General features: G+C 43.3%; 1 protein-coding gene across 1 annotated transcript in view; it reads left to right on the top strand.

The window, feature by feature from the left end:
- The window catches only part of LOC144608742 (A disintegrin and metalloproteinase with thrombospondin motifs 12-like), a 417,538-nt gene that overhangs the window by 158,779 nt on the left and 231,592 nt on the right, over positions 1 to 27,167 (top strand). The window lies entirely within an intron of this gene.

Genomic DNA, 27,167 nt, shown 5'->3' with positions numbered 1-27,167 from the left:
CCTCCCCCTACCCCCTCACTCCCCCCCTTCCCCCCTCCCCTCCCCCCCTCCCTCCCCCCTCCTCCCTCCCTCCCCCTTCCCTCCCTCCCCTCCTCCCGGTTACAATGGAAACCCTACGAGGACGGGCCCAACGGGGAAAGAGGGGTACTGGGTAAAGGGGAGGTCCCCCTCCTCCCCCTTCCCCTCCCCCTCCCTCCCCCTACCCCCCTCCCTCCCTCCCCTCTCCCTCCCCCTACCCCCTCCCCTCCCCCCTCCTTCCCCATCTCCCTCCACACCTCCCTCCTCCCTCCACACCTCCCTCCTCCCTCCCTCACCCTTCCCTCCCTCCCCTCCCCCTCCCTCCCCCTCCCCTACCCCACTCCCTCCCCTCTCCCTCCCCCCCTTCTCCCCTCCTCCTCCCTCCCCCTCCCCTGCCCTCCTCCCTCCCTCCCCCTTCCCTCCCCCGCACTCCCCTCCCGGTTACAATGGAAACCCTACGAGGACGGGCCCAACGGGCACACTTGAGATGGGTGCTACAGTGAGAAGCACTATGTGACCGCGAATGTTTCAAAACAAGCACTTAAAAAGCACTTATCTCTTTTTAAAGTATTTTTTTTTATTGCAATTCACTTAACATACACAGATCAGCATTGGGCCCATATGCTCGTGGGCCACCGGGGCAAGTGTTTCGAAAAAAGCACTGAGAGTGTGTATGGGGAGAGAGAGAATGGGGGGGGGGGGTCTGTGAATGGGGACTGGGGACAACAGGGGTCGTTGCGGAGGGGGCTTGGTGGTGGGGGAAAGAGGGTACTGGGAAAAGGGGAGGTCCCACTTCCCCCCTCAACCCCTTCCTCCCCCCTCCTTCCCACCTCCATCCCCACTCCCTCCCCCCCTCCCTCCCCCTCAATCCCAACCTCCATCACCACTCAGCCCCTAACTCCCCCCCTCCCTCCTTCCCTCCATCCCACCCTCCCCCACTCCCTCCCCCCTCCCTCCACCATTCCATCACTCTCCCCCTCCCCCCTCCTTCCACCATCCCTCCACCCCTCCCGGTTACAATGGAAACCCTACAGGGACGGGCCCAACGGGGAAAGAGGGGTACTGGGAAAAGGGGAGATCCCCCTCCCTCCCTTCCCCCTCACTCCCCCTTACCTCCCCCCTACCCCCCTCCCTCCCCTCTCCCTCCCTCCTCCCCCCTTCCCCCCTCCCCCCCTCCCCTCCCCCTCCCCTCCTCCCTCCACACCTCCCTCCTCCCTCCCTCCCCCTCCCCTCCCTCCCCTCCTCCCGGTTACAATGGAAACCCTACGAGCACGGACCCAATGGGGAAAGAGGGGTACTGGGAAAAGGGGAGGTCCCCCTCCCTCCCCCCTCACTCCCTTCTCCCTCCCTCCCCCTCCCCTTCCCCCCTCCCTCCCCTTCCCCCCTCCCCTCCCTCCCCCTCCCCCCTACCCCCTTCCCTCCCCTCTCCATCCCTCCCTTCCCCCCTCCCCTCCTCCCTCCCCCTCCCCTCCCCCCTCCACACCTCCCTACTCCCTCCCCCTTCCCTACCCCCACTCCCCTCCCGGTTACAATGGAAACCCTACGAGGACGGGCCCAACGGGCACACTTGTTCTAGTCTATATACTAAAACTCTCGTTTGTTTGTTTGTTTGCTCCTGAACTACAGCCAAAACGGTACACGATAGCACGACAATTTTAGGCTCACCGTCGTCCCTTTGGTGCTAATGGAAGTTTTATTGAAATCGGTGTTATATTTTTTAAGTTATTCACATTTTAAAGTTTAAATCTATCTCCTAGGGAGGGAGTGTGGGGGGGAGGAGAGAGGATAAGGGGGGTTGAGGGGGATGGAGGGGAGGGAGAGGGAGGGGAAGGGGAGGAGGAAAGGAGGGAGGGGAGGGGGGGAGAGGGAGGGGGGAGGGGGAGGAGGAGGGGGAGGGGGAGGGGGAGGAGGAGGGAGGAGGAGAGGGTGCTACACCAATGCAGGTTTGGGCCCAATGGGTCCACTTGGTCTAGTCTATATTAATGATCAGGGTGTCCGTGTTGTTAAAGTGATTAGTAAGTTAGTAGATGACATCAAAATTGGTGGTACAGCAGACTGTGAATAAGGTTATCTCAGACCACAATGGGATCTAGATCAACTGGGGAAATGGGTTAAAGAATGGCAGATGGAATTTAATTTAGATAAGTGTCAGGTGTTGCTTTTGGGGAAGTTAAATCAGAGCAGCACTTACAGAGCCCAGGAGAGTATTGTAGAATAGAGAGATGCAGGAGTACAGGTATATTGTGCCCTCCATAATGTTTGGAACAAAGATCCATCATTTATTTATTTGCTTCTGTCCTCCACAATTTGAGATTTGAATAGAAAAAAATCACGTGGTTAAAGGCATGCCTAATTGGGTTCAGATCGGGTGATTGACTTGGCCACTCAAAAATTGACCATTTTTTAGCTTTGAAAAGCTCCTTTGTTGCTTTAGCAGTTTGTTTGGGATCATTGTCTTGCTGCAGAATGAACTGCCGGCCAATGAGTTTTGAGGCATTTGTCTGAACTTGAGCAGATAGGATGTGTCTATACACTTCAGAATTCATTATGCTCCTACCATCAGCAGTTGTATCATCAATGAAGATAAGTGAGCCAGTGCCTTCAGCAGCCATACATGCCCAGGCCATAACACCCCCACCACCGTGTTTCACAGATGAAGTGGTATGCTTTGGATCTTGGGCAGTTCCTTCTCTCCTCCATACTTTGCTCTTGCCATCACTCTGATATAAGTTAATCTTCATCTCATCTTTCCACAAGACCTTTTTCCAAAACTGTGATTGCTCTTTTAAGTACTTCTTGGCAAACTGTAACCTGGCCATCTTATTTTTGCGGCTAACCAGTGGTTTGCACCTTGCAGTGTAGCCACTGTATTTCTGTTCATGAAGTCTTCTGCGGACAGTGGTCATTGACAAATCCACACCTGACTCCTGAGGAATGTTTCCGATTTGTCGGACAGGTGTTTGGGGATTTTTCTTTATTATAGAGAGTATTCTTCTGTCATCAGCTGTGGAGGTCTTCCTTGGCCTGCCAGTCCCTTTGCGATTAGTAAGCTCACCAGTGCTCTCTTTCTTCTTAATGATGTTCCAAACAGTTGATTTTGGTAAGCCTAAGGTTTGGCTGATGTCTCTAACAATTTTATTCTTGTTTCTCAGTCTCATAATTGCTTCTTTGACTTTCATTGGCACAACTTTGGTCCTCATGTTGATAAACAGCAATAAAAGTTTTCAATGATGATGGAAGGACTGGAGGAAAGACTAGGTACTGACAACAAGGATAGAGGATCTGCTGTTGGGGCAAGTCACATGTAAATTAATAACTAATGATCACAATCCCCAATTAAGAACAACAGAATTGTGATGATTTATTGTGAAGCTGTCAAATCTGCATGTAACTATTCGAATGCAAATATTATGAAGTGCTAGATAATATATTGGTACAGTGGAGGACTTTTGAATGCTGCCTGGTAAACACTGAAGTAAGGCCCAAACTGACGAGTTCTGGAGGCTCGGTGCTGCAGTACGAGATTTTCTATGCATGCAGTCCTGGTCTGGGCCATATTTAAGAGGGCCCCACATGAAAGCCAGATTAAGGTGCAGGTCAAACACACAAATCCCTCCCAACAGTCACCACCGTTTTTTCTGAGGCTTGCCTGAACCCTTCCCATAGAGTCCAGATCAAAGTCACTTAAAATGAATCAAGTTTTGATTTCATTTTTGAGACGCAATGAGGCAGAAAATGAAAGTTGATGGTTAAATGATTTCTGACGTTCCCAGAACCATACACTGTTGGAAATGGGGTGGCCTTTTGCAATCTGCAGCTTGCCAAAGGATTGGGAATGTGAGCCTCGCTCCTTCTGTGGGAATAGCTGTTCACTGCTTGCTGGCTGTCCTGTCTTTTCCACAAATCTAACTATTTTAATGCCAGCTGTTGAGTTTTTCCTGAATAAAAACCGATTGTGCTTCCCTCTATGCAACATTGGTTTCGTCTCCTTCACAGATTCCTCATTCTCAGTGGACGATGCTTACAATTTTTGTTTCTTCATGTTTTTTTCCAGGAGGGGATTTCTCATTTCAACGCTTGCATTGTTGGAAATACAGCAGGTCAACATGGCATGCCACTGTATTGCATCTGAAGTAGGGAGAAGAGTCAAAATCCCACACAAAATTTAGAGTCACAAATTTGTTAAAAGTGCACCCCAGGACTTAAAATGATATTAATTCCAGGCTTTCTTTTAGAAGGGTATCAAAGCAATGGAGGATGTATGTATCCTACCAAGAAGGTAGGGATTCAAATTTGGTTAGTGAGCTATTTATTATAACTTCCATTTGATAATACAAAAATAATTAAATCTGTAGGTTTTTATGGCCAATATTAGTGGGGAAATACAACACATTAAAATGATATTCCTTGGTCTTGCTATTCATTGCAGGATGAATACAGTTAATGAATTATAACCCTACTCCAGTCAAGGAGTGTGGTCGTATTGTGGATGTACTATTTGATTAGTAATCCACAGTGTATGGATCAATTATCCAGAAAACATAAATTCAAACGCAACCTTGGCAGCTGGGCAATTTAAATGCATTCAATTAAATAAATCTGAAATTAAAGAGCAAGTATCAATGATGATGATCATGAAACTACCATTCTGTTGTAAAACTCCATCTGGTCTACCATGTCCTTGAGGGAACGAGATTTGCTGCCATTTCGTGTGATAGAACGGCAATCACCCCTAACTGACCTTTAAAATTGAATGATGAGCCATGTTATTATTCTAACCCCAACAAATGCAAATCACAGATATAGATAGGTAAGTGGGTGGGCAAAAATTCCAGCAAATGTAGTGTAATGTTGGAAAATATTAAAGTGTCCATTTTGATAGGAAAAGTAACCTAAAAAAGTAAATGGTGAGAGTGCTCTGAGGTGCAGAGTGATCTGGATTCCCAGTATATGATTTGCAAAAGGCTGGTGTGCAAGTCTAGCAGGTAATTAGGAAGATGAAGACTTTTTTTTTTTTTATTGCTTAGGGATTTAAATATAATAGTAGGAGATTATGCTTCGATTATATAAGGCAGTGGTAAGGCCACATCTGTGCAAGGCAGTACAGATGTGGTCTTACAAATGCCCAATATAACTGAAGCATAATCTCCTACTATTATAACCTTATCAGAGGAGAAACGTAAATATGTTCATAGCAATTCAAGGTAGATTTGCCTGATTGATGTTTGGAATATGCAAGATGTCATATGAGGAAAGGTTAGTCTGGCTTGACTTCTTTCCGCTGTTGCTTCGAAAAGAGAGAAGAGACCAATAAGATTGTGAATGGTCTTCATATGATGGAGACAAAGGTGAGACAAAGGTTCACCTGCACCTCCTCCAACCTCATCTATTGCATCCGCTGCTCTAGATGTCAACTTATTTACATCGGCGAAACCAAGCGCAGGCTCGGCGATCGCTTCGCTGAACACCTGCCCTCGGTCCGCATTAACCAAACTGATTTCCCGGTGGCCGAGCACTTCAACTCCCCCTCCCATACCCAGTCTGACCTTTCTGTCATGGGCCTCCTCCAGTGCCACAGTGAGGCCCACCGGAAATTGGAGGAACAGCACCTCATATTTCGCCTGGGCAGTTTGCAGCCCAGTGATATGAACATCGACTTCTCCAACTTTAGATAGTTCCTCTGTCCCTCCCTTCCCCTCCTCCTTCCCAGATCTCCCTCCATGTCTCCACCTATATCCTTCCTTTGTCCCACCCCCCTGACATCAGTCTGAAGAAGGGTCTCGACCCGAAACGTTACCCATTCCTTCTCTCCCGAGATGCTGCCTGACCTGCTGAGTTACTCCAGCATTTTGTGAATAAATTCATATGATGGATGTGGGAAGGATGTTTCGTCTTGATAGAAAGTCTAAAACTCGATGTCACTGTTTAAAAAAAAAAAAAGACTCATACCTACAAGTCAGAGATGAGATGATTCTGTTTTCTTTGAGAATTATGAGTCTTGGACATGCATTTCCGCAAAGGGTGGGGGAAGCAAAGTCTTTGAATATTTTTAATCTAGAAGTAGATAGCTACCAGATAAACGAAGGGGTGAATGGGTGACATTTTGGGTCGAGACTCTTCTTCAGACTCTGAGAGTCAGGGGAGAATCACAGGTTAGGGGGAAATGCAGAGTTACAATCAAATCAACCCTAATCTTATTGAATGGTGGCGCAGGTTTGAGAGATTAAGTTGTGTACTTCTGTCTGGTCCTCATTTGGATATATTATTAATAATTAATATTTATATCCTTAGATAGACACAGTGTTGGAGCAACTCAGCAGGTCAGACAGCATCTCTGGAGAAAAGGAATAGATTACTTTTAAGGTCGAGAACCTGTCTCTTTCAGTCAGACTCAACCTGAAACGTCACTTATTCCTTTTCTCCAGAGATGCTGCGTGACCCATCAAGTTGCTCCAGCATTTTGTGTCTATCTTCGGTGTAAACCATTATCTCCAGTTCCTTCCTACATGTTATTGCCTTTATATCTCCCAGTTTCTATGAAGTGAATTACATTTGCCATTTTCCACTTACTTGACCAGCCCATTGATATATTCCTGCAGCCAGTAGTTTACTTGCTCATTATTGTGCATGTACGCAATGACCTCGAGAAGCAATCTTCAGCCATCTCATCAATGATTGTCTATTTGTTGTGAGGCCAGATCAAGTGCTGCTAATTATGCAACATTCAGTTCCACATGCAACTGGAGTGATAGTTTTACATGGAACTGAATGCAATCACTACCAGCAGACATGGATCACATTCAGGATAGTTCATTGGCAACTAACATTAATTCAGTATGAGTATCACTTCCAATAATGCAGCCAATTGCTCTTGACATAAATTTGAAACCTTCCATCAAGAACTTGGGGCTAATGTTGCTGAGAAATGTAACTGGGCCAGCTGTAATAGAATGCTATGACTACATAAGCAGTCTGTTCTGAAATTCTGTTGTGAGTAATCCAGCTCCTAACATTACAAAACCATTAATAGAAGATAGACACAAAGTGCTGGAGTAACTCAGCTGGACAGGCAGCATCTCCGGATAGAAGGAATGGGTGACATTTCAGGTCAAGCGCCTTCTTCAGACTGCGAGTCAGGGGTGTGGGAGACACAGAGATAAGGAAGAATAAGGTGTGAGAACGAGACATCATAGGGGATTGGACCAAGGAAAATGTAGACAAGAGTATTCTATCATGAACCTAACATGTACAATGTAAATAGACAATAGACAATAGACAATAGGTGCAGGAGTAGGCCATTCAGCCCTTCGAGCCAGCACCGCCATTCAATGCGATCATGGCTGATCACTCTCAATCAGTACCCCGTTCCTGCCTTCTCCCCATACCCCCTCACTCCACTATCCTTAAGAGCTCTATCCAGCTCTCTCTTGAAAGCATCCAACGAACTGGCCTCCACTGCCCTCTGAGGCAGAGAATTCCACACCTTCACCACTCTCTGACTGAAAAAGTTCTTCCTCATCTCCGTTCTAAATGGCCTACCCCTTATTCTCAAACTGTGGCCCCTTGTTCTGGACTCCCCCAACATTGGGAACATGTTATCTGCCTCTAATGTGTCCAATCCCCTAATTATCTTATATGTTTCAATAAGATCCCCCCTCATCCTTCTAAATTCCAGTGTATACAAGCCCAATCGCTCCAGCCTTTCAACATACGACAGTCCTGCCATTCCGGGAATTAACCTAGTGAACCTACGCTGCACGCCCTCCATAGCAAGAACATCCTTCCTCAAATTTGGAGACCAAAACTGCACACAGTACTCCAGGTGCGGTCTCACCAGGGCCCGGTACAACTGTAGAAGGACCTCTTTGCTCCTATACTCAACTCCTCTTGTTACGAAGGCCAACATTCCATTGGCTTTCTTCACTGCCTGCTGAACCTGCATGCTTCCTTTCATTGACTGATGCACTAGGACACCCAGATCTCGTTGAACTCCCCCTCCTCCTAACTTGACACCATTCAGATAATAATCTGCCCTTCTATTCTTACTTCCAAAGTGAATAACCTCACACTTATCTACATTAAACTGCATCTGCCATGTATCCGCCCACTCACACAACCTGTCCAAGTCACCCTGCAGCCTTATTGCATCTTCCTCACAATTCACACTACCCCCCAACTTAGTATCATCTGCAAATTTGCTAATGGTACTTTTAATCCCTTCGTCTAAATGGTGTACAATGTAAATTCTTTCCCTCTCCCCTGACTTTCAGTCTGAAGAAGGGTCTCGATCCAAAACGTCACCCATTCCGTCTAGCCAGAGATGTTGCCTGTCCCGCTGAGTTACTCCAGCATTTTGTGTCTATCCTTGGTGTAAACAAGCATCTGCAGTTCCTTCCTACACATTCCAAAACCATTACACCATTTACATTGTACATGTCAGGACCATGATAGAATACTCTTGTCTATCTGGGGAAATTCAGCTTGAGAGACACTCAAAATGCACACTGTTATCCAGGACAAATTAGTCCATTTATTTGGCACTTAGACTTGCTACTTAATCATTCAGATCTCCCGCAACCTGTGCTTCATAACTGCTTTATAGACAATAGACAATAGGTGCAGGAGTAGGCCATTCGGCCCTTCGAGCCCTTGAACAGCTACCTTTCTTAAACTGTGTCGAGCCCTTTATACAACATCCACAGGAACCAGTGCAGAAACTCACCAAGGCATATCTGACTGCTTATCTACCAGATATGACCTATTCTACCTGGAAGGACAAGGGGAGAAAGTTAGTGGGACTGCCACTGCCTGCCCATTATCTTCCAAGTTGCACACAACCTTGACTAAGGAGCAGACTCAGTTGCTTCAAAGTTTCTATCTAAAACAGTGTGAGAATGCATTAAACCAAGTTCATGAAGATGGCTCTTCTCCACCTTTGCAGAGGTGATTGTCAGCTTCTCACTGTCATTCACCATTTGAAAGGAGTTTTTTGATAGTCCCCTTACTTCAGTCGAGACCAGTGCAATTCTAGGGTAGAGAAAGGTGCCAATACACACGACACATAAACATAAGTCTCAACACCACAATGAAATGTGTACCCTTGTGTACCATCACTAAAAGCACCGGTCGTGACCATCAGAGACTCACATTTGTAAAGATTGTTTCACTGGCTGCTCAGTTTCGGTCGTGTAAAAATATGTTTTTTAAGTGATATTTAAAAAAATTAATATGAATCTTTACTGATGTGGAAAATACCAGTGATTTTTGAAATGATTCAGCATGTACTTAATCTACTCATTTAAACTGAAGTAATTTTGGGAAAAATCAAAGATAGACACAAAGTGCTGGAGCAACTCAGCTGGACAGGCAGTAGCTCTGGAGAGAAGGAATGGGTGATGTTTCGGGTCAAGACCCTTCTTCAGACTAGGAAAAATCAAGGTTTATTTATGGCAGATATCCTTGAAATTACTGTATACAATTTTATTTAATTTGGGAACTTTTTGGTTTGAGAACAAGGCCATTTTCAGGTTCCAGGCACAGTATGCACCTCTCTAGCAATGCACAGTATTTCCTTTGTGGTTTAGCCTGTGGAGTGGGATCAAGGCTGCTTTGATTTTAACTGTACTTAATTTTATGATTCTACTTACATACTGACAAAAATAACCACTTCACTTACAAGTAAGATCTGCTAAGCAATTCTAACAGTACACAAAATTCAATTTCAATCACATCAGCACATTCAGAATCAGAATCAGAATAACCTTTATTGTCATCCAAAAAAAACAAGTCTTTTGGACGAAATTCCATTACCCACAGGCCAACAATAAGAGCAATAAAAATAAGCAATAACACACACACAATCACAAACCAACACAAAACAAAAAAAAAGAAACATCCATCACAGTGAGTCTCCTCCAATCACCTCCTCACTGTGATGGAAGGCCAGAATGTCTTTTCTCTTCCCCTGCCATCTTCTCCCGCGGTCAGGCTGTGGAACTTGCCACGTCGGGGCCCCCGACATTGTAGCCCCCGCCGGGCGGAGAAAATCCCACGGCCGGTTCCAGGCCGCGCCGGACGGTGAAAGGTCCGCAGCGGGCCGACCCAAGCCCCGCGATTCGGGGCGAGCAAAGACACTGCCTCTGCCGGAGCTCCTGATGTCGGCCTGGAAGCTTCCGGAGGCGAGTCGCAGCCGCACTCGCAGCGCCACCACAGCCTCCGAAGGCAGCCAGCTCCTCAGGTGGTAAGTGCAGTCCTCGGGCTCTGCGAATCAGAGCCCAGGTGGTCCCAGCTGGAGGCCGCCAGCTCCAGGTGTTTGGCCGATGGTAGGCTGCAGCGGGAACGGAGACACGACCCAGAAAAAAAAGGTCGGGTCTCCGTTTGGAAGAGACAATTTTACAGTCCCCCCCCCACACACATAGTACACAACCACAAAAAACACTGCATCACATCTAAACACTACAATTAAGACAAAAAACAACAAAAAACACAAAAGACAAACGGACTGCTGGTGAGCCGCAGCTGCTGCGCAGAGCCGCCACTTCCAGGTAGCTGTTCAAGCTTATGTTACCTCGTTTCCTGCTTCAATTTTTTTCTTGGATAGAAAATATGTTGTTGCAGAAATAATTTAACACTATGGCATAGCGGTAGAGTTGCTGCCTTACAACGCCAGAGACCTGGGTTAGATCCCAACTACGGGTGCTGTCTGTACAGAGTTTGTATGTTCTCCCCGTGACTTGTGTGGGTTTTCTTCGAGACCTTCAGTTTCCTCCCACACTCTAAAAATGTACGTTTGTAGGTTAATTGGTTTAGTATAATTGTAAATTGTCCCTAGTGTGTGTAGGATAGTGTTAGTGAACGGGGATTGCTGGTCAGTGCGTTGTCGGTGGGCTGAAGGGCGTGTATTTGCACTGTGTCTCTAAACTAAACTAAACTCAACTAAACTAAACTACATAGTAAAATGACAAATCTGCAACAATAGCACAATTAAGATAATTTTACATTTGGTGCTTCATAAATACAGCCTAATTTTGATCTGATTTATTTCTTTCCTAAGCCTTATTTTAATTATTTTCTTGAGTGCTGGGTTTTAATTTATTTAAGTAATCACTCTTGGAGTCTGAAAAATAAATGGGGTGCAGTTATAGCAAATGACTCCATAAAATGAAACAACATCCAAATGCACAAGTTATTTTTGTAATAATTGATTTTTATAGTATTATGTTTAAACGGACCCAGAAGAGCAATATATTTAAATAAATCTCTCCACAAAATAAGTGCTTTGCAACTATTAAATGGATTGTGTTCAAGTTGATTACCGAGAGTTACAGTGAAGCCAACAAACAGTTCAATCACATCAGTAAGGACTTGGCCCAAGTCAACGGGAATTTATCTTGTGAGGATACAAAAGCTTATTAAGAGCGCTTAAAAAAAAGTTGCATATTTACTTCAAACTAGACTGTGAAAGACCCCATTCAATTTGGAATTGGTGTTTTTTATTTATGCAAAGGATAATCAATATTATAATCAGGAGAAGATCCTTTGCTTAAGAAGGGAAGTAAAGAGAATCCAAAAAATCATAGGCCGGTGAGTATCACGTCAGTGGTGGGGAAGGTATTGGAGAGGATACTTTGGGTTAATATTTACTCACAGTTCGAAGTGAGTGGAATAATTAGGGATAGTCAGCACCGCTTTAATCGCAGCAGGTCATGTCTTACAAAATTGATTTAATTTTTCGAGGAGGTGATGAAGGCAATTTATAACAGTGAGGTAGTGGATGTTATCTACATGGATCTTAGTAAGGCATTTGATAAAGTTCCTCATGGTAAGCTGATCTAGAAAATTAAGATGCATGGATCCACGGTGACTTGATAGTTTGGATTCAGAACTGGCTTACTGATAGAAGATAGAGGGTAATAGAGACATAGAAAATAAGTGCAGGAGTAAGCCATTCGGCCCTTTAAGCCAGCACTGCCATTCAATATGATCATGGCTGATCATCCGAAATCAGTATCCCATTCCTGCTTTCTCCCCATTTCCCTTGATTCCGTTAGCCCTTAGAGCCAAATCTAACTCTCTCTTGCAAATATCCAGTGAATTTGCCTCCACTAGCTTCTGTGGCAGAGAATTCCACAAATTCACAACTTTCTGGGTGAAGAAGTTTTTCCTCATATCAGAACTAAATGGCCTACCCCTTATTCTTAAACTTTCTTTCTTTCGTATGTCAACTACAACAATCAAAAGTGGCGATTGGTGCTTCAGAGTACCGTGTTTGATGCTTTGCTGCAAATTGTGCCAGTTCCGTAGAACTACCCAGGGTGGACGACGAGGACGTAAAACAGCTCCCATCCCATTCTTAAACTGTGACCCCTGGTTCTGGACTCCCCCAACATTAGGAGCATTTTTCCTGCATCTAGGCTGTCGAATCCTTTAAGAATTCTATATGTTTCTATAAAATCTCCTCTCATCCTCATAAATTTCAGTGAATAGAAACCCAGTCGACTCATTCTTTCATCATATGTCAGTCCCGCCATCCTGGGAATTGACCTCGTGAACTTACGCTGCACTTCCTCAATAACAATAATGTCCTTCCACAAATTAGAAGGCCAAAATTGCACAAAATACTCCAGATGCAGTCTCACCAGGGCCCTGTACAACTGCAGTAGGACCTGTTTGCTCCTAAACTCAAATCCTCTAACAATGAAGGCCAACATGCCATTAGCTTTCCTCACTGCCTGCTGCACCTGCATGCTTACTTTCAGTGAATAATGTCCAAGCACACCCAGGTCTCGTTGCACCTCCCCTTTTCCTAATCTGACATCATTCAAATAATAATCTGCCTTCTTGTTCTTGCCACCAAAGTGGATAACCTCACATTTATCGATATTATACTGCATCTGCCATGCCTCTGCCCACTCACCCAACCTATCTAAGTCATCCTGCAGCCTCATAGCATCCTCATCGCAGCTCACACTGCCACCCAGCTTTGTGTCATCTGCAAACTTGGAGATGTCACATTTAATTCCCTTGTCAAATTGTTATTATATATATAATAACTGGGGTCCCAGCACCGAGCCTTGCAGCACCCCACTGGTCACTGCCTGCCATTCTGAAAAGGACCCATTAATTCCTACTCTTTGCTTCCTGTCTGCCAACCAGATCTCTATCATCAATACACGACCCCCAATACCATGTGCTCTAATTTTGCACAATTATCTCTTGTGTGGGACCTTGTCAAAGGCTTCTTGAATGTCCAGATACACCACATCCACTGGCTCTCCCTTATCCATTCTACTTGTTACATCCTCAAAAAATTCCAGAAGATTAGTCAAGCATGATTTCCCCTTCATAAATCCATGCTGACTTTGACCGATCCTGTCACTGCTTTCTAAATGCACTGCTGTAATATCTTCAATAATCGACTCAAGCATCTTCCCCACTACCGATGTCAGGTTAACTGGTCTATAATTCCCTGTTTTCTCCCTCCCTTCTTTCTTAAAAAGTGGGGATACATTGGCTGCCCTCCAGTCCACAGGAACTGATCCAGAGTCGAGAGAACATTGGAAAATGCTCACCAATGCATCCACGATTTCTAGGGCCACCTCCTTGATTACTCTGGGATGCAGACCATCAGGCCCTGGGGATTTATCTGCCTTCAGTCCCAACAGTTTACCAAACACCATTTCAAGTCAAGCCAAATTTATTTGTCACATACACATACACGTTGTGCAGTGAAATGAAAGTGGCAATGCCTGTGGGTTGTGCACAAAAAGAATTACAGTTACAGCATATAAATAAAGTTAATAAGTTACTATTAGTGTCGACAAAAATTTAGTCTCTGGGGTTCCTGACTAATGTGGATTCCCTTCAGTTCCTCCCTCCCACTATCAGATCCTTGGTCCCCAGGGAGATTGTTTGTGTCTTCCTTAGTGAAAACAGAACCAAAGTACTCGTTTAACTGTTATTCCATGTCCTTGTTTCCCATTGTAAATTCACCTGTCTTTGATTGTAAGGGACCTCCATTTGTCTTCACTAATCTTTTCCTTTTTACATATCTAAAGAAGCTTTTGGAGTCAGTTTTTATATTCCCTGCAATCTTTCTTTCATGCTCTTTCCCCCCCCCCCTCTTAATTAACCCCTTTGTCCTCTTTTGAGTTCTAAATTTCTCCCAGTTCTCCGGTTTGCTGCTTCCTCTGAACAATTTACATGTCGCTTCATTGGATTTAACACTATCCTTGATTTTCCTCGTTATCCATGACATGGATGAAGGGATTAAAAGTACCATTAGCAAATTTGCAGATGATACAAAGCTGGGTGGTAGTGTGAACTGTGAGGAAGATGCTATGAGGTTGCAGGGTGACTTGGACAGGTTGTATGGGTGGGCGGATGCATGGCAGATGCAGTTTAATGTGGATAAGTGTGAGGTTATCCACTTTGGTGGTAAGAATAGGAAGGCAGAGTATTATCTGAATGGTGTCAAGTTAGGAAAAGGGGACATACAATGAGATCTGGGTGTCCTAGTGCATCAGTCACTGAAAGGAAGCATGCAGGTACAGCAGGCAGTGAAGAAAACCAATGGAATGTTGGCCTTCATAACAAGAGGAGTTGAGTACAGGAGCAAAGAGGTCCTTCTGCAGTTATACAGGGCCCTAGTGAGACTGCACCTGGAGTACTGTGTGCAGTTTTGGTCTCCAAATTTGAGGAAGGATATTCTTGCTATTGAGGGCGTGCAGTGTAGGTTTACTAGGTTAATTCCCGAAATGGCGGGACTGTCATATCTTGAAAGACTGGAGCGACTAGGCTTGTATACACTGGAATTTAGAAGGATGAGAGGAGATCTTATCGAAACGTATGATTATTAAGGGGTTGGACACATTAGAGGCAGGAAACATGTTCCCAATGTTGGGGGAGTCCAGAACAAGGGGCCCCAGTTTAAGGGGTAGGCCATTTAGAACTGAGATGAGGAAAAACGTTTTCAGTCAGAGATTTTGTGAATCTGTGGAATTCTCTGCCTCAGAGGCCAATTCTCTGAATGCATTCAAGAGAGAGCTGGATAGAGCTCTTAAGGATAGCGGAGTCAGGGGGTATGGGGAGAAGGCAGGAACGGGATACTGATTGAGAACGATCAGCCATGATCACATTGAATGGCGGTGCTGGCTCGAAGGACCGAATGGCCTCCTCCTGCACCTATTGTCGAGCCGCCTTCCCAGTTTTCTTTTTTCGCCAGACAGGGATGAACAATTTTTGGAGTTCATCCACTGTGTTTAAATCTTTACCATTGCATCTCCACCGTCAACCCTTTAAGTATAATTTGCCAGGCTATCCTTGCCAATTCCTGTCTCATACCTTCAAAGTCTCCTTTATTCAAGTTCAGGACACTAGTCTCTGAATTAACCATGTCACTCTCCATCCTAATCTAGAATTCCACCATATAATGGTCACTCTTGCCCAAGGGGCTCTGAACAACAAGATCGCTAACTAATCCTTCCTCATCACACAATACCCAGTCTAAGATGGCCTGTCCTCTAGTTGGTTCTTCTACAGATTGGTTTAAAAAAACATCCTGTTTACATTCCAGGAAATCCTCCTCCTCAGCGCTGCTACCAATTAGGTCAGAGGGGGAATGTTTAAATGAGATTTGTGGGGTAGGATTTGTACAAAGAATGTTGAGTGCTGAGAACACGCTGCCGGGTGTGTTGGAGGAAGCATAAACGATAATGGCGTTTAAGTGACTTTTAGTTTAGCACATGATTATGCAGGGAATAGATGAAGTTATTAGTTTTACTCTTCTGGTTATTCTTTTTTTCCAGGAAATAATTTGCAAAATCACGTATGATAAAAGAAAGTCAATTTTTTCCCCCCATTTTGATCCCTCTGACGATTGGCATCTTGGCTGCAGTGTTTAGGGACAAAACAAATATGGTTTGACCCATGTTAACCATGCATATTTGTCCAAGACCTTGAATGGCCTGACGTGTTCATTTATGAAAATCTGTTCCTTCTGGCCACTCAAATACCTGTGCGAGGCGAGTCTGCCCAGTATGCCTAGACCTACATGATCTCCTGTTTGCTGAACACTTTAACTCCACCTCCAATTCCCATAGGTCAGCCTTTCTGTCCTGGGCCTCCTCCACTGTTAGAGTGAAGCCCAACGCAAATTAGAGGAACATCACCTCATATTTCGCATGGGCAGCTTACAACCCAGCGGCATGAATATTGACTTCTCTAACTTCAAGTAACTCTTGCTTTCCCTCTCTCTCCATCCCTCCTCCATCCTAGTTCTCCGACCAATCTGACTGTTTTCCTGATCACATTTTACATTGTATGCCTTGTTGTCACCTTCCCCAGCTAAAAATTATCTATTCTTCATTGTCTTTGAACTTTGTCCCTCTCGTTTTCACACCTTATCATTCTATATCTCTTGTTTCCCTCCCCCCTGACTCTCGATCTGAAGATGGGTCTCGACGCAAAACGTCACCCATTCCTTCTATCCAGAAATGCTGCCTGACCCGCTGAATTATTCCAGTATTTTGCATGTGTGTATGTATATATATGTATAGATATATATGGATATGTGTATATATATATATATATATATATGCGTGTGTGCATATAAATAAATATATATATATATATAGTGCAGTAATTGGAATAGGTTTTTTGGCTGATTTCCCAAGGCTAGGCTATTCCATATATATATAACTTTCAAAATCTCATATTCATAAATCATAGGTTCACTTTTTATAAGCTCTGCTCAGCAATCTTGCATTGCGTTATCGCCCATAGGATTCCTTCTCACATTAATATGAAAATGATAACAAAGACAGGAAGGCATCCTCTAACTCAGCAGCCATTGAATAAAAAGTTGGTACTGCTCCAGCTGAATATGACAGTGTCAGCAATTAAAATTGAATGCACTTATTGTCAAGCAACAGACTTCACCTGATGTATAAATATCTATCTCGCAAGCACATTTTGGAAATTTGAATGTTGGAAATTTGAATGTTGGCTTTAGAGAGCCTCTGGGGATTTTAACATTTGCTAATATTAAGGAAATGTTTAACAAGCTTTTTCATTAAAATGGTCAATGCTGTTCAACCACAGCCATGCTGCTCCTGGTACGTCAGCCACTGAAAGCAAAGGTGCAGCAAGTAATTATAAAAGGCAACTTGTACGTTGACCTTCATTGCAAGAGGATCTGAGTAAAATCCAAAGATGTACAGAGCCAAGGTGAATGAAACACTGGAGTTTGTGTGCAATGTTGGTCCCTTTATCTGAGGGAGAATGCAGTTACCATGGAGGGAGGGGAAACAAAGATGTACAAGACAGATTTTTTGGATGGCAGGAATGTTGTATGAGGAGAGAGTAGGATGGTTAAGCCTATATTCATTTGAGTATAGAAGATTGAGAGAGGATCTCATTAAAATAAAACGTGGTGAATCTGTGGAAGTCATTGCCACAATAGGCTGCGGAGGCCAAGTCAATGGATATTTGTAAGGTGGATGTTGACAGATTCTTGATTAGTACGGGGGTCAGGGGTTATGAGGAGAAGGCAGGAGAATGGGGTTGAGAGGAAAAATAGATCAGCAATGATTGAATGGTGGAGTAGATTTGATGGGCCGAATTGTCTAATTCTGCTCCGATAACTTATGAACATAAAGTAGAGAGAATAAATACAGGGAGAATGTGCCTGATGGCTTGGTCGTCATTGTTCTAGGATACGGGCGAATGCTGTTTAGAACCGAGCAGATGATGATCTGGCAGAATTCTCCACAGAAGGCTGTGGAGGCCAACTTATTAAATATATTCACAAAGAAGAAATAATTCTCAAGGCAAAAAGATCAAGGGAAATGGGGACAAAATGTGAATAGAGGACTGAAATTGATAATCAGCCATGATCATATTGAATGGTGGAGCAGGCGCTATGGGCCGAATGATTTAATCCTGCCCCTGTTTTCTATGGTTCTACTAATAAGCAGACTGATCTGAGTGCAATTTTACATTCTGTCTACCCCCAGCGACCTTTCAGCTTCTTACTTATCAAGAATCTATCTCCCTCAATCTTAAAAATAATTAAAGCCGCCTCTTCCACTGCCCAAAGACTTGCGAACCTCTGAGAGATAAAAACCTACTTCATCTGTGATTTAAATGTCCTTTCTGATATAATCTCCCTGGAGGCTGTAGATAGCCGCGTTTAACATTAAACTCCTTTCCATTGAAAGGAAATTTGCTCAATCTATGTTCCCAGCAGGAAGCAAAGATAAAAAGACACTCCACTTCAAAGAGTTGAACATGGGTTCCTACTGGATGCCTGGAGTCACTGCATTTATTGTAATATTTCAATTGAAAGAATGTCACATGTATTTGATCTGATCTCAAAGTTTGGTAAAATATTCCATATTGTCATTTCTTGCATGAAAGGAATTTGATCAGTTTAAATTAAGCATTAATGAAGAGGAGACTGAAAGCTGATTTGGCCATCTGCATTCTGTAAAGGTCATAACATCAGAAGTATAGAAGTATATTAAGTATTGAAGTTGGGATGTTATGTTCCAGTTATACAAGACATTGGTGAGGCCACGTTTGAAGTATTGTGTTCAGTTAAGATCACCCTGCTATAGGAAAGATGTTGTTAAGTCTGGAAAGAGTGGGGAGAAGATTTACGAAAATGTTGCCAGGTCACGAGGGCCTGAGCTAAAGGGAGAGGTTAAGCAGGCTAGGACTTTTCTCCTTGGATCACAGGAGGATGAGGGGTGATCTTATAGAGGTGCATAAGATCACAAGGGGAATAGATATATTGAGCATCTTGGTAGGCATGGGAAAATTGGGCTGAAGGCACTGTTTCCATTCTGTATAACTCTATGACTCTATAAAAGAAGTGGGAACAGGAGATGAATACATGGTCCTTTGATCCTGCTCCACTGCTTATTGAGATCATGGCTGATCTTCTCCTTTGGCACCATTTTGCTGCACTATCCCCATACCCCTTGATTTGCTTAGTATCCAGAAATCTGTAATGTTTTTTGTCTTGCATGAATTGAGCAACTGAGCTTTGGAGTTTTGAAAGACTTACTACCTCCTGAAAAAAAGAAATTTCTCCTCTCAATCCCAAATAGCCTACCTCTCATTCTGAGATTATGAACCACTTGTTCTAGACTCTTCAGCGAAGGACATATCTTCCCTGCATCCAACCAGTCAAAACTTGCAAGAACTTGGTAAACATTACACTCATTCTTCTAAACACCAGAGAAGACACATCTAATTGACTCACTCTCTTCATACAGCACATTATAAATCCTGAGAATCGACAAAGTTTACAAAGATACCCACTAACTTTTCTTGAGCCGACAGAATTTGTGTCAGAAATGATTTTCTTCATGATTTAATATTGTGATGTGTCTATGTTTTAAACCAAAGTTGATTCAGTAGTTTAGATAAAACGTTTGATGTGCTCCCCTTTAGTCTGCTACCTTTGTCAGTATGGTAAATAATCTCAAGCATCTCAAGACTTGTGCTGGCCCAGCTGAAAAACATCACTAACCTCACTACTGGACTCCCTGCTGTTTGCATACAGGGCCAATAGATCGGTGGACGACGCAGTCAATTTAGGCTTCACTTCATCCTCCAGCACCAAGACCGCAAGGGGACCTATGCCACGATTCTGTTTGTGGACTTTAGCTCTGCATTTAACACCATTGTACCAGAGCTACTACACTCCAAACTCTCCCAGTTGACTGTGCCTGAACCCCTCTGTCAGTGGATCATCAACTTCCTGACAGACAGGAAGCAGCATCTGAGGCTGGGAAAGCACATCTCGGACCCGCAGACCCTCAGCATCGGAGCACCGCAAGGCTGTGTACTCTCCCCTCTCCTTTACTCTCTCTACACCAATGACTGCACCTCCACAGACTCCTCTGTCAAGCTCCTCATGTTTGTGGATGACACAACCCTGATTGGACTGATCCGGAATAGGGACGAATCTGCCTACAGAGGGGAAATGACACAGCTAGTGTCCTGGTGCCATCGCAACAACCTGGAGCTCAATGCTCTTAAGACAGTAGAATTAATTGTAGACTTTCAAAGAGCTCCCCCTCCCCTCCACCCCACTCACCATCAACAACACCACAGTCACATCTGTGGAGTCATTTAAGTTCCTTCGAATCATCATCTCCAGGGACCTTAAATGGAGGGCGACCATCGACTCCACAGTCAAAAAGGCCCAACAGAGGATTACTTCCTGCGGCAACTGAGGAAACACAATCTGCCACAGGCAATGATGGTCCAATTCTATACTGCTATTGAGTCCGTCCTCACCTTCTCCATCATGGTCTGGTTTGGCTCAGCCACCAAGCACGACATCCGGAGGCTGCAACGCATCGTTTGATCAGCTGAGAAGGTTGTTGGCTGCAACCTTCCCCCCATTGACGAACTGTACACTGCAAGGGCTTGGAAGCGAGTGGGCAAGATCATCTCTGACCCCTCTCACCCTGGCCACAAACTCTTTGAAGCACTTCCCTCTGGAAGGCGACTCCGGACTGTCAAAGCAGCCACAGCCAGACATAAAAACAGTTTTTTTCAATGAGTAGTAATTCTACTTAATAACCAAAGTCTGTAGTCTCTTTTTTGCTCTGGTTTATTTTCACCCACATGTTTGGACCGTAATGTTGTATCGTTATTGTTTTGATGAGTTTATGCTTTATTCTTAATTGTTAACTGTATGTTTGTGTTGTCATTTGTGAGCGGAGCGCCAAGGCACATTCCTTGTATATGCACATACTTGGCCAATAAACTTATTCATTCATTCATTCATTCATTCACTCAGTTGGACAATGAATGATGATCAGTTGTGATATCTGCTCCAGTAAACGAGATGAATGGAAAACACAGGAGCAGTTACAGTTTTGATGAGTGAGACTTTAAACTATACAGTCATAGTATGTGACAGCTAGGCAATGTGGAAAAACAAACATCACAGCCAAATAAATGCTGCTGTACATTCTTATATTAATCTGCCTTCACATTGCACAATAGATCTTTTAAGATGAGAGTGAGGTTAAACATGTTTCCTTTGGACCAATACAGAACAGTCAACGTCACCCATTCCTTATCTCCAGAGATGTTGCCTGTCCCGCTGAGTTACTCCAGCTTTTTGTGTCTATCTACAGAACAGTCAATATCCATTGGTTGACGGGGAAATATTTTTTTGCAATGGATTCAGTGCCTGGTTAAATGAAGCACTGCAACACTCAGCAGGCCTGTCATCAGCCGAGTTGATTAGCAACCAGATACACTTTCACCACCCGTGGTGTACTGTTGATGCATTTATAGAATGTGCTGCAATTACTCAATGGGGTGGCTTCAGCAGCACCATCCAAGGACGGTGTTGAGTATAGGAGCAAAGAGGTCCTTCTGCAGTTGTACAGGGCCCTAGTGAGACCGCACTTGGAGTACTGTGTGCAGTTTTGGTCTCCAAATTTGAGGAAGGATATTCTTGCTATTGAGGGCGTGCAGTGTAGGTTTACTAGGTTAATTCCCGGAATGGCGGGACTTTCATATGTTGAAAGACTGGAGCGACTAGGCTTGTATACACTGGAATTTAGAAGGATGAGAGGAGATCTTATCGAAACGTATAAGATTATTAAGGGGTTGGACACGTTAGAGGCAGGAAACATGTTCCCAATGTTGGGGGAGTCCAGAACAAGGGGCCACAGTTTAAGAATAAGGGGTAGGCCATTTAGAACTGAAATGAGGAAAATCTTTTTCAGTCAGAGAGTTGTGAATCTGTGGAATTCTCTGCCTCAGAAGGCAGTGGAGGCCAATTCTCTGAATGCATTCAAGAGAGAGCTGGATAGAGCTCTTAAGGATAGCGGAGTCAGGGGGTATGGGGAGAAGGCAGGAACGGAATACTGATTGAGAATGATCAGCCATGATCACATTGAATGGCGGTGCTGGCTCGAAGGGCCGAATGGCGTCCTCCTGCACCTATTGTCTATTGTCTATTGACCTTAACCTGTACCACCAAATATGATAAGGGCAGCATGATTCTACTTGTGAAAAACTCCAACGTGGAAATATATCACTACTCCTTCATTGTAGCTGTCTAAATTCCACCCAGCAGCACTGTGAGAGTATTTTCAACCAAAGACCCAGAACATTTCAAGTCAGCAGCTGCCCCACCTTCTGAAGCACAACATGGGTGTGCAGTAACAGTGGCGTTATCAGCGATGACCATATCCCATTGGTGAATGAATGCACATTCAAGCAACGTTTCTTAATTCTTCTTATATTTATCTTCATCAATGTTGGCTCCCTGAGAAATGATTCCTTGTTCCTGTGCCTTATAATTCAACATAATTTTCCGCAAATCACCATCTCCTAATTTATCCCATTCACCCTTAAACAATTATATTTCGTGCTGCATCATTGGGCTCTCACTAAGTTTTCAAAGACAAACCATTATTTGTTTTTTGGCAAAGTTCAGCAATATGAGGTCCATATTAGCAGCACAAACCAATTGAGAGGGTGAAAGGGATTATAGTAGATATTAATTAAGAATAAATCTACTGAGGATTTATGTTGACAGGACCTTATGTATGATGACTATACCGGTGGACTCTATGCAATCCCCTAAATTTGAAGACATCAAAAACTGTTTTCAGTATCCAAAACTGGCAGCAATACACTTCAACTATCTCCCTGGATTGGCCAAATAATCTGATTGTGCAACATTTTGTTTTAATATTAACATTCTCACTTTTAGTTCAGTTAGTTTATTGTCATGTGTACCGAGGTATAGTGAAAAGCTTTTGTTGCGTGCTAACCAGACAGCAGAAAGACAAAACATGATTATAACCGAGCCATTTACAGTGTATAGATAGACAATAGACAATAGATAATAGGTGCAGGAGTAGGCCATTCGGCCCTTTGAGCCAGCACCACCATTCAATGTGATCATGGCTGATCATTCTCAATCAGTACCCCGTTCCTGCCTTCTCCCCATACCCCCTGACTCCGCTATCCTTAAGAGCTCTATCCAGCTCTTTCTTGAATGCATTCAGAGAATTGGCCTCCACTGCCTTCTGAGGCTGTGAATTTCACAGATTTACAACTCTCTGACTGAAAATGTTTTTCCTCATCTCCGTTCTAAATGGCCTACCCCTTATTTTTAAACTGTGGCCCCTGGTTCTGGACTCCCCCAACATTGGGAACATGTTTCCTGCCTCTAACGTGTCCAACCCCTTAATAATCTTATATGTTTCAATAAGATCCCCTCTCATCCTTCTAAATTCCAGTGACATAGATAGTGCAAGGTAAAGCCAGCAAAGTCCGATCGTGGATAGTCCAATGACGTAGATAGAAGTTCAGCACTGCTCTCTGGTTGTGGTAGGATGATTCAGTTGCTTGTTAACAGCTGGGAAGAAATTGTCCCTGAATCTGAATGTGTGCATTTTCACACTTCTATATGTTTTGCCTGATGGGAGAGAGTAGAGGGAATGGCAACTTGTCCTTGATTATATTGATGGTCTTGCCGAGGCAGCGTGAGATATAAATGGAGTCATTAGAAGGGAGGTTGGTTTGTGTGATAGTCTGGGCTGCGCCTTGGGTCTTGCGATCTTGGATGGAGCTGTTCCCAAACCAAGCTGTGGTGCATCCTGATAAAATGCTTTCTATGGTGCATCTGTTGAAGTTGGTGAGAGTTGTAGGGGACATGCCAATCCCTCCATGGTTTAAACCCTCCATGACTGCAGCTATATCTTTCTCTGAAATCTCTTCCAGTTCCAGTAACACAGAGTGGTGGGTCCCAGATCATACAGTGATGGGACATCTTTGTCGGCATGGAATGGGTTGTTTCCATGCAGTATGACTCTATGACTACGTGAACATAATAACTGGATAGTTTGACATTTAAAAAATGATTGGATGGATATTATTGTTTATTTATTATTATAAATTTTTATTTACCGATAAAAATCCGATATTTTATCGGATAAAATATGATAAAATATGATATGATAGTAGTTCAGCACCCATTTATGAAAGGGAAACCATTATTTTTCCTCAGTATTAGAGATGTTTGAATTTATAGTTAGCTCGGTAAAAAAATGCAGACATGTAGATTTAAACTTAATTGGTTTATGGATCAGAGGCATTGATTGGGATTCATTGAACAAATAGAAAACAGTTCATGTTTTCTCAATGGAAATAAATAATGGATAGTAAATGTTGGCCTTGCCAGAGATGCCGTGGAATTGAAAAATAATATATAACAAGAGTCAGAATGCTGTACCCATGCATAAAGTTTTCATGCATTCTCGTGATAACTATTTCCATTGAGAAGTTTAACCTCCCGTGTAAGTTCTTTCCTACAACCTTGGGAAGTGAGCAGATGCTGAATATGAATCACCCGTGTAGTCAGCTCCCACTTCTGTGGACTGTAAATCCATTAAGGTGCAATCCAGACCAGGTCTTGTATGGTTTTGCTGTATTGCGGAATGCCTTGTGAGAAACATTAAATGCAAAGCAACTTTACAGCCATAAAAACTCAAAGGTGGAAGCCAGTCTTCACACTTTGCATGGGATCCCATGTGCAGGGAAAGCACTCTCATTAAATTGTAATGAGTACTTTTACTTTGAAGTATGAGCTATTAAAACTTCAGGCCATAAACGATAAATAGAAATTTAAGTAGCATTAATTACCCAGAGAGTAATTAATGTTTACAATTTTCTACACACAATGTAAAGATAAAGGAATTACTCCTATTTAAATAAAACTGATTCTGAACAAAGGGTGGAAAGAAGTGGAGAAATGAGTCTTGATATACTGTATGATTTTCATTATCATTATTGACAGTGTTATTCTTTGCACCAAATTCATCTTTTGTAAAATAGAAGAAGCTTTTTTCCCCCCCTGTCCTTTATAATTGAATGTAATGACATTACCTTCTTCCCATACAAATCTAGTAACATGCATTCACCATAATCTAGTACCATGCATTCACCATAATTCTGCTACATTCATATCGTTGTACGAACAAAAGATTTATACCACAGCCAGAAGTAATCAGGCAAATCTATTTTTTTGCACAATTCTGAGAATATTAGCTTTAGGGAATTTGTATCTTGTTTTTCCAGGAATGAAGGAACTAACAGATGACACTTGTGAAGGATCTCTGATAGAAGTGTATAAAATCATGACAGGAATAGATCAGGTAAACGCACAGTCTCTTGCTCAGAGTAGGGGAATCGAGAATCAGAGGACATGGGTTTAGGTTGAAAGAAAATGATTTAATAGGAATCTGTAGGGTAGCTTTTTGTATTGAAGTATTGTATTGTATTTGTATTGTACTGTGTATTGAATGAGCTGCCAGAGGAGATAGTTGAGGCAGGGACTATTGCAATGTTTAAGAAACAATTAGACAGGTACATGCATAGGGCAGGTTTGGATGGATATGGGTCAAATGCAGGCAGGTGGGACTAGTGTAGATGGGACATATTGATTGATGTGGGCAAGTTGCGCTGAAGGGCCTGTTTCCACACTGTATCACCCAATGACTAAGTAATAACTCCAATTTGCTTTCACAGATGTTGCCAGACCTGAGCGATTTTGGTATTTTCTGATTTTGTTTTGTTTTTCCAGCCTCTGCTTTTCAAAAAATAATAATTTTCTAGCACTTATGTAGCATTCATTTAGCTGATTAAGGAATTGCATCATTTATTCTAAATCAAAAATGCTTAGTTTGTTTTCAGCAGCAATCCATTTGAGCTTTAAACAAAATAAATTGGATTTTAACTGCAAACTGGACATCTGTGATGGAAGGAACATGGAAACTCATTAAACATTAGAAATGTGCTGCCTATCCAACTTTCGATGACATAAGAAACAGATATTTGGTGCCCATTTGAGAAACAGATGTTCGTTTCATTCATGGGCGTAATCAGTGCTCATTGTCACTGGACAGTCTGTATTACAGTCGAGAGGTTCTGAATGAAAATGGTTGATCAAAAATTGTACCAGGATCTTGATCAGTTCAGAAAGTGGACTGAGGAATGGCTCTGAGGTGGGCTGAAAGGGGCGTGGAGAGGGTGGTAACGAAGCTTTTGGTACATTGGACCATGAGTATAGAAATTGGGATGTTATGTTAAAGTATCACATGATGTTGCTGAGGTTACATTTGGAGTGATATGTTAACTTTTGGTCATCCTGCTAGAGGAAGGATACCATTAAGCTAGAAAGAGTGCAGAGAAGATTTGCAAGGATGTTGCCAGGACTCAAGGGTCTGAGCTGCAGGGAGTGGTTTGGCAGACTAGACTTTATTCCTTGGAGCGCAGGAGGCTGATTAGTGGTCTTATAGAATATAAAATCATGAGCCAAATAGATAGGGTGAATGCATGGAGTCTTTTACCCAGAGTAGTGGAATCGAGAACCAGAAGACACAGGTTTAAGGTGAGAGGTGAAAAATTTAAGAGGAACCTGAGGGGCAACTTTGCACTCATAGTGTGGTGGGTATATGGAATGAGCTGCCAGGGAGGAGATAGTTGAAGCAAGTACTATAACAGCATTTAAATGGTACCTGCACTGATACATGGGATAGGAAAGATATGGATAAATATGTGCCGAATGTAAGCAAATGGGACTAGCAAATCTCTGCCAGCAAGGACAAATTGGGCCAAAGGATCTGTTTTCATGCTGTATGAATCTATGACTCCATATATCAATCATAGAACTGCTGAAAGGTATAACATGGAAAAAGGCCCTTCAGCTCACAGAGTCCATGTGACCCATCAAACGCCCATTTTTACAACACTAATGCGGCTTGAATGCTTCATTTTTCTCCCATTCCCATTCATTCTTATCAGCTTCTATCACGCATCAACACAGTCGGGACAATTTGCAGTAGCCAATTATCCTAACAACTAGCATGTTTGTGGGACGTGGGAGGAAACCAGAGCACCCGGAAGAAACCCACAGTCACAGGGAACACCCCAGGTCAGGATTGAACCAGGGTTAATGGAAATGTGAGGCAACAGCTCTACTAGCTGCAATACTGTGTTGCTGTGATTTGAGTATGTAGATCAGTATGATATTTTTAAAGGCCATGTTTGTGATCTAAAAGAGTGGCTTTAAGAGTATTCTATCCTTCTCTTCGGCTTGA

This window comes from Rhinoraja longicauda, chromosome 1 (assembly GCF_053455715.1).
Source record: "Rhinoraja longicauda isolate Sanriku21f chromosome 1, sRhiLon1.1, whole genome shotgun sequence".
Classification (NCBI taxonomy): domain Eukaryota; kingdom Metazoa; phylum Chordata; class Chondrichthyes; order Rajiformes; family Arhynchobatidae; genus Rhinoraja; species Rhinoraja longicauda.
Note: the sequence above shows the minus strand (reverse complement) of the source record. Positions and strands in the feature narration are given on the sequence as shown.